The 8,547-nt window shown below is 38.9% G+C and overlaps 1 long non-coding RNA gene and 1 pseudogene across 2 annotated transcripts in view; both read right to left on the bottom strand.

Moving 5' to 3' along the window:
- LOC112473189 overlaps positions 1–8,547 on the bottom strand; it is a 13,414-nt gene that overhangs the window by 1,268 nt on the left and 3,599 nt on the right. For both annotated transcript variants that reach the window (XR_003043949.1, XR_003043948.1), the window contains exon 3: positions 7,932–7,989. This is a non-coding gene — a long non-coding RNA (uncharacterized LOC112473189). The remainder of the gene's footprint in view (positions 1–7,931; positions 7,990–8,547) is intronic.
- Positions 5,920–6,038, bottom strand: LOC112473250 (annotated as a pseudogene).

The following is an 8,547-nucleotide window of genomic DNA, read 5'->3' as shown; positions in this document are numbered from 1 at the left end:
CAACAGAGTTGCCCCCTTTTACACGATACTTTTCAGAGATCTGTTTGGTTATGACCTCAGGCTTGGTGACCCTGAGAGAACAAATTCATGGAACTGACTCAGATACAAGGTCCATCCTCCCTCCATCCTTCTCTCCCTCCTGCCCACCCTCCTTCCCTTTCTTTTATCATCCCTTTCTTCCTTCCAACAAATTCTGCACTCTATGTGTCAGGCATTAGACCCTGAAGTCCAGGAGATCCTGGAAGGCAAGAACCAGGCATTAGTCACTTCTCTCTGAGCACTGCACCAGCACTGTGCTGGGCACAGAGCAGCTGGGCAGTAGCTGTGTTGAAGGGAGAAGCCGACACACAAACAACTGGTCTACCTAGGCCACTGCCAAAGAGACCTCTATGGATTTAACCACAAGCTTGAGGCCCCGAAACTCAGAACATTGTCTCCCCAGCTCCATGTGTGTTGAGTGGCAGGGAGGCGGGAAACATGGGAGCACCGTTACCAAAGTCTCTTGAGACCTAGAACCATAAGGAGGGGTGGACCTATAGAGGCTGTAGTCATGCCACTGCCAGAAACACAGCCCAAAGCAAGGTGGGAACAAGGAATAAACACTCCAACTTCTCTCCTACCCCATTGGCCCAACACACTTAGAAGGAGCTGCTAAGCGAGCTGGGTTAATGCAGGCCAAAAGGACAGCCTCTCTGTCTATAAGGCAGGGCAGGGCAGAGAATGGATTTGGGGATTTGGCGTCAAACCAAGGTGGACCAGCACACTCATATACACTTAGTATTCTCAGCGTCTAACACAGTGCCTGATACACAGTGGGCACTCAAGAAATACTTGTTAAATGAATACATAGACTAAACTAGGTAACAATACCTACCCAAGGAGGTGTTAGGAGGAGTAAATAATAACCCCTAAGATATGCTGAGTGCCAGTGCTCCACCAGGGAAACCACAGACATATTTAATGTGGTCTAACATGTGCCTGGACATGGAAGGTTCTTATTCATCATGTTTCCTTCCCCTTTCCCCTCCTGAGTGGATTCAGGTTAATCAAGCATGTGCCTGGGAGCACCTACCTTGAGCACAGCATGGTCTATGCATGGGGGACTCAAAGATAAATCAATGTGGTCCCAGGGCTTAGGGGTGAGGAAAACAAACAAGTTAAGACGTGAGCGATCTAAGGCTAAGGCAGTGTCTTTCTGTGGGGAAAGCACAGCACTTTCGGAAGACGGGTGAGAGGAAGAGGCGGAGCAGGAGGCAGAGTCTGGGCACCCTCATCAGAGGTAGAGGAAGGCTAAGCCACAGAGGGAAGGAAGCAGCAGGCCAGAAAGAGACGCAGACCCACCCCACCCCAAAGACCCCTGAACCAGTCTCTCCATGCCTCACTCTGCTCTTCACTTCCATTCCCATCAGAAGTCCAAGTCACCGTGGCCACCCCAGAACGCCCTTCACCTCCTGGCAGCCTCTCCTGCAGCCCTTTTAATGGAAGGCTTTTCTTCTGTCACACCCTGAGTACCTTAGGGCTTGGACGGAAGAAGGTAAGAGTCCTCCTAGCTTTCCATTTATTTTTCTTCCTTCTTTCCTTCTTTAAAAATCCCAGATCCTTTGAAACTCCTGTTACTACCTGTTCCTTGACCCACCTCCCGGAACCTTATCCTCACCAGAAATTACACCTCCTCTGAAACCTCTGATTTCAAACACCACTTCGTGACCACCACCTCCTGTCCTTCCAGCTCACTTGTACAGGTCCTCCTGCGGTCACACTTCGGCAAGCTTGTTGACACCTCCTGGTCAGGTACCACTTTCTCACTAGCCATCGGCCCATCCTGATGTCTCCCTTCTTGCTCAATTTAGACTCTAAGGTCCATCCCTTTCAATCCCTTTACCCCATCCCTCCTCGTCCCCTCTTTCTGTTGTTATAATGGACCTGGCAAAACCCCAACCCTGGATGTCATCTACCATATGCATTCTCCAGGCCTGGCCTAGTAGCTGGCCATTGCTAGAGAGGATCACACAGTTGACTGAAGTCACTTGGTCTTGATGCTCACAAACCTCACGTGAGTTTGACTTCACCCAGCAGTCCTGCTCTGTTTCTCTGGTGGTTCTGCTTCCACTCCACAGGACATCTCAAGCCTTTTCATCTTCCCTCAAACCTCCCACCCCTCCTCCTCTTCCCTCTTCTCGATGGATCACCTTACCGCATACTTAACTGAGAAACTGTCAACATGACTCTGCCATCCCCACCACCAAATCCTCACCCCTCTTGCATGTGCATCACCTCTTCCTCCTGCTCCTCCTCCCTTCTCACATGCCAATGCGTCCACTCTCGCTCCAAAGCCCTCACCTTTCCAAAGACTCTGCTCCTTAAGCGAACCCCCGCCCCGCTTCGAATCATCATTCTCACCACCAAATCATTCCTACCAGTCTACAAACAGAATTGAGTACCTCTCAGGGGTGGGGAAACCCCCCTTCCCCCACATCGTTCTTCAACTCCCACTTCATTTCTCTTCTCCTTTTCCTCAAAGAATTGTTGACACACTCAGTTGCCACTTCCTCATTTCCTATACTATTTTTCTTCCCCCGTATTTACAAAGAATATTTAATGACAGGAAAATTCTCGCACAAGAATGTAAAGTGAAAAAATGGCATGATATAAACCTGCATATTGTCTGATCCCAATTATTTATACATTAAAAATGAAGGAAAGACCAAATTTCGAACAGTGACTATTCCCGGATAGTGGGTAGAGGGGATTGTTATTTGCTTTCGTAGGCTCTTCTCTTTTCCTATTTTCTACATTGAACACATTTTACATTTTTTTGTAATCCAAAAAAATCAAATATTATACAAAAGAAGAGAAAGGTCCCTTTAACTAAAAGTAGGTTGTGTTTCTGCCTAAGAAAAATATATCTCTTCCTATGCTGCCTAATTCTCATGGCTTTTGCCTTCTATAATTGCTAGCAGTCCAGGGGGACAACTTTTGTCATACAATCGTGTATATGCTTTCTCCTTTGTACTATCTTTCTTTCTTTGTCCTTTAATTTTTATTTTTATCAAAAATATATATGTACATAGTTATAGAACTCAAAGAGTTCCAAGAGGCTTATAAAGACAAACAGAAGCCCCTGCCCTTTCTCTCTTCATTCCAATTCTTGGCCCCAGAGACCAATACTTTCAGTTCTACTTTGCTTGGTATTTCCCTTCATATTTCTAAACCACATGCTTATACAACTACTCACCGAATTTTCAGCTGTAAATATTACTTACTGTCTTCCTGTGATAGAAGATGGAGATTTAGCTCATACACACACACGTCATCTTTCTTCTCCCTCATCTTCCCAACAGAGCTGCTATCTCATATTTTATGATATCATTAAGTGCTTATATTATTATGACTATGTAAATATTGTTCACAGCTGAGCCATGTCGTACGCTATCTTGAATAACTTCATTTCCCCTGGAATTAAACTTCTGTCTGTCTCTCTCTTTTTTTAAAATTTTATTTAATTTTCCATGTACTTATTGCTAATTAATCCCTACATTCTCTGACAGAAATTAAAATCTTCTCAGTATTTTCAAAGAAAAATTTTTTTCTTTGCAACATCCTTCCTGGAACCCTGCTTCCTCCTGCTCCCATCTGGTCTAGGTGCTTTCCAGGCTCCTACAAGGTCACTTGACCATCATTCTAAAGATTCCTTTTGCCTCTCTCATGGTTAGACCTCTTATTTCCTGAATCCTATGTCTTATCTTTAAATTTTTTTTCTTCCTCTTTTTGCTGCAGCTCATCCTTAAGTAGCTTTCGGAGAAATGGTCCATGGGAGGTAAAATTTTTGAGACCTTGTATTCTGAAAATGTCTTGATTCTAGCATGTCACTTGATCAATTGGCTGGGTTTGGAATACTAGGTAGCAAATCAGTTTCCCTTATAATTTGAAAGCATTGCTCCGCTGTGGTCTAAGTTCCAGTGGTACTGGTGAGATGTCCACGCTATCCTGATTCTAGTTCTTTTCTCTCTGGGAGCATTTAGAGTCTTCTTTTTGTCCTCATTGTTGTGAAAGTTCATGCTGACGGGTCCTGCTGGCAGTCTTTTTCATTTGTTATAATCGACTTGGTGTGATTTTTAAATCTGAAACTCATGTCCATCAGTTCATTATGTTATCTATTTACTCATATTTTCCTCCTCTATTTGCTCTGTTCTTGTTTTCTGCAACTCTTAGTAGTAAGATGTCAGATCTGAACTGATTCTCTAAACTTTTCTCTTTTGTTGTCCATCTTTTTATCTTTTTTGTTTTATTTTCTGGGAGCAATTTTATCTCCCAGTCCCTCTATTTTTTTATTTTAAATTTTATCTCAAAATTTTAATCTCCAAGACCTTTATTTTTGTCTTTAATAATTCATTCAACAAATATTTAGGGAGAATCTACAGTATGCCAGTCACTGTTCTAGGTGATAGGAATATAGCAGTGAACAAAGACAAAAGTCTCAGCTCTTAGGAGCTTATACTCTATTTCCTTTTTAAAAGCTCAACTTTTGGAGGGGGGAGGAGGGAGGTAGATGGGATAAAAGGGGTCAAATATGTGGTGACAGAAAGAAATCTAACTATGGGAGGTGAACACACGATGCAAAATATATGCCTTACTGTTAAATTGTACACCTGAAACCTACTGGATTTCATTAACCAATGTCACCATAAAAATAAATAAACAAACAAACAAATTAAAATTTAAAAATAAAAACTCAACTTTGTGATGTAGTTTACATATAACATGAACCTACTTAAGTGTGCATTTAGATAAAACTTGATAAATGAATACACCCACGTAACCACCACCACGATCAAGATGTAGAAAATTCTCATCGCCCCAAAAAGTTCCCTTGAGCCCCTTTGCAGTCAATCACCCTCTTATCCTGGTCCCAAGCACCCACCTGCCTTCTGACACCATAAATTAGATTTGTCTTTTCTAGAGTTTCATTTTGGAATCATACAATTTTCTCTCTTTGTGTCTGACTTCCTTCACTCAGAATAATAGCTTCGAGATTCCTTCATAACGCTGCTTGTGTCAGTAATTTCTTCTCATTGCTGAGTAGCATTCCATTGCATACCACAGACTTTTGTCTATCCACCTCTTGATAGACCATTTGGGTCACTTCCAATTTGGGATTATTAGGAGGAAAGCTGATATGAACATTTATATACAAGTCTTTGTGTGGACATAAGTTTCGATTTCTCTGGGATTAACATCTCAAAATGAAATCGATAAATAGTATAATAAATATATGTTTAATTTTATTTTAAAAAACTGCCAAACTTTTCCAAAGTGGTGGTGCCATTTTATATTCCCACTAGCAGTGTTCCAGTTACTCTACATTCTCACTAAGTTTTGGTATTGTTAGTCTTTTTCATTTTAATCATTTTAGTGAATGTATAGTAGTATTTTCTTGTGGCTTTAATTGGAATTGCCTCGATGACTAATGATATGAGCATTTTCTCATGTCTTTGTTAGCCATTCTTTGATGAAGTGTCTGCTTAAATCTTTTGTCTATTTAAAAAAAAAATTTAATTGGGTTTGTAGTCTTGTTATTGAGGGATTTGGGGGTTTTTTAAAAACATTTTTAAAATTTTTCAATTACAGTTGACATTCAATATTATATTAGTTTCAGGCATACAGCATTCTTGTTATTTAGTTTGAAGAGTTCTTTATATGTAATGAATGCAAGTCCTTTGTAATATAAACACATTGCAGATATTTTCTCCCTGTTTGTGGCTTTATAATTTTTTCTCTTAACAGTGTGTTTCAAAGAGCAGAAGTTTTAATTTTTTTTTTTTTTTTTTTTTTAGGCAAGGCAATCCTTGGTTGATCTCACACATTGCAAAGACCTTGTCAGCTTGCAATCTCTTATTTTATTTATTTATTTTTTTTTCATGCCTACAGCACCTGTTCTTCCTAGGTGGTCTCCCATCCAAGTACTAACCAGGCCCAAAACTGCTTAGCTCCCGAGATCAGATGAGATTGGGCTTGTTCAGGATGGCATGGCTGTAGACAGAAGTTTTAATTTTAATGAAGTCCAATTTATCGATTTTTTTCTTCTACAGTTTGTGCTTTTTGTGTCCTATGTAAAGAAATCTTTACCGTGGTCCTGAAGATTTTCTCCTGCTTTTGTTTTAGAAGTTTTAGCTTTTATGTTTGTGTCCATAATCCATTTCAGGGTAATTTTTGTGTATGGAGTGAAATAAGGGTCAAGTACTTTTTTTTTTTTTATATAGAAATCCAGCTGTTCCAGTGCCATTTTTTGAAGACTATTGAATTGAATAATATTGTCATCTTTGTCAAAAATCAATTGACCACAGATGTGTGGTTTTATTTTTGAATTCTCTATTCTGGTCCATTAAGAACAAATATCATACCTTCTAGGCTACTGTAGCTTTATGGATGAATGGACACTACATCCTCCATGTACACTAAACATTCCAATGTCATTCTCTTTCTCAAAATTGTTTTGCCAATTGTAGGTTCTTCGCAATTCTATATAAATTTTAGAATAGCTTGTCAATTTCTACAAAAAAAAAAGCTTTCTGGAATTTTGTTTGGGACTGTTTTAAATCTATAAGTCAACACAGGAAGAATTGATATTTTAACAGTATTGAATTTTCTCTTCAATGAATATGGTAGAGCTCTCCATTTGTTTAGGTGTCTTAACTTCTCTTAGCAATGTTTGTGGTTTTAATCGTACAAGTGTTATTAAATTTATCCCTAAGTATTTCACGTTTGTGATGTTATTGTAAATAGCATTTTTAACTTTAAATTTCAAAATGTTTATTGCTACTCTTTGTATATTGACCTATGTCCTACATCCTTGCTAAACTCACTTATTGGTTCTAATAGGTTTTTAAAAATGTTTTAGAATTTTCTACAGCCGCAACAAATATGGTTTTACTTCTTTTCCAATCTGTATGCTTCCTATTTTTCTTGCCTATTGTACTGGCACAGACTTCCTAATGTTGAGCAGAGGTGATAAGAATGGACATCTTTGCATGTTCTTGATTTTAGGGGAAAACATTCAATCTCTCATCTCTGTTTTTCTTAGTGGCATCTTGTTCCACTTTCACGGATGGTAGGATCTTTCTCTTTATTTGAGAATATCAATTATAGGGTTGGTTGGTTTGTTTAGATTTTCCATGCTCCTTGCCTTGTCTAATTCTGCCAACTTTTTTGTTTGTGTTGCTTTCGTTTGTTTTCATTTTGCTTAGCTGTTTTTTTTATTTGTTTTGTTTTTTCATGTTGTGACTTTTCTCGAATGAACTTATATCACTTGTATAAATGTTCATATGTGAGAGTGAGGTACTGCAGACTGCTGGTTAGTCCTCAAATCATTTCTTTCTTGCTACTTGGCTGCCCAGCTAAAGAATACATTTCTCAGCCTCTTTTGTGACTAGGCGAGGTCACGTAACCAATTTTTAATCAATAAAATGGAGTGAAATTTACATGTGCTGTTTCTGCTTCGTTAGTTTAAACCAAAATTGCTGCCTTGAATTTATGTTTATTTTCCCTTCCTGCAAGCTGGAACACAGATGGCCCATGGTTAGATAAAGATAATCTTTTTAGGGATGGCAAACGAATGAAATGAAAGGAAGCTTGGTCTTTAAATGACCTGTGGAACAAACAGAAGTTAACTTCTATCTTCTTACATTTATGTATTTGAGGATCTCAGTACAGTAACTTAGACTTTGCTCTAATACCCCAAGCAATACAATCACTGAAAAACCGGTTGGAAGCTTTGCATGCATGTGTGCATTAGTGCTTGTCCAATGGTGAGTTTCACTCTAAAGTAGTGGCTCTCCACACATGGTCCAGGTAACCCTGGAGGTCCTTGAGACCCTTTCAGGGGATACTTGAAATCAAAATTATTTTTAAGATAATATTAAATCATTACTTACTTTTTTAACTTTTATTCTCTCCTGAGTATATGGTGGAATCTTCCAGAGGCTACACAACCTGTGATAGCACAACACAATGAATGAAGAACCCGAGATTTGCAAAAGCATAAAATAATACCACTATAGTTATTTTTCATAAAACTATGTTAACATATGAGTTTATTATTGTTATTTTTAAATGAGTATTTTTAAAATTTCTCATTTTAATTTCAAATATATATAATCCATAATTTAAAAGCTCTTTGGGGTACTGAATAACTTTTAAGAATATAAAGGGGTCCTAAGATAAAAAAAATTGAAGAACCATTGCACTATAATGACCTGCCTGGGCTTTCCATTGGGGATTTCCAACTGTCAGAATCTGAAGGTTTTTTTCTTGAGCTGGTTGTTTCTCCATGGAGGAATTATCCACTTTCCTGCTTAGAAACTTTCAGGGACTTCTCATTGCATTTAAGACAAAACATTTTAGCAAAGCCTACATCTGGCACTTGCTTATTTCACTATTGCAATCTTCTGTAACTCTCCCATTTACTCATTATGCTTGGCCACATTCATCTTCATTTGGTTCCCTCAGTGGAACAAACTTCAACCTGCCTTAAAGCCTTTCTGTAGGGAA

The sequence above is a fragment of the Pteropus alecto genome, unplaced genomic scaffold (assembly GCF_000325575.1).
Source record: "Pteropus alecto unplaced genomic scaffold, ASM32557v1 scaffold98, whole genome shotgun sequence".
Lineage (NCBI taxonomy): Eukaryota > Metazoa > Chordata > Mammalia > Chiroptera > Pteropodidae > Pteropus > Pteropus alecto.
Note: the sequence above shows the minus strand (reverse complement) of the source record. Positions and strands in the feature narration are given on the sequence as shown.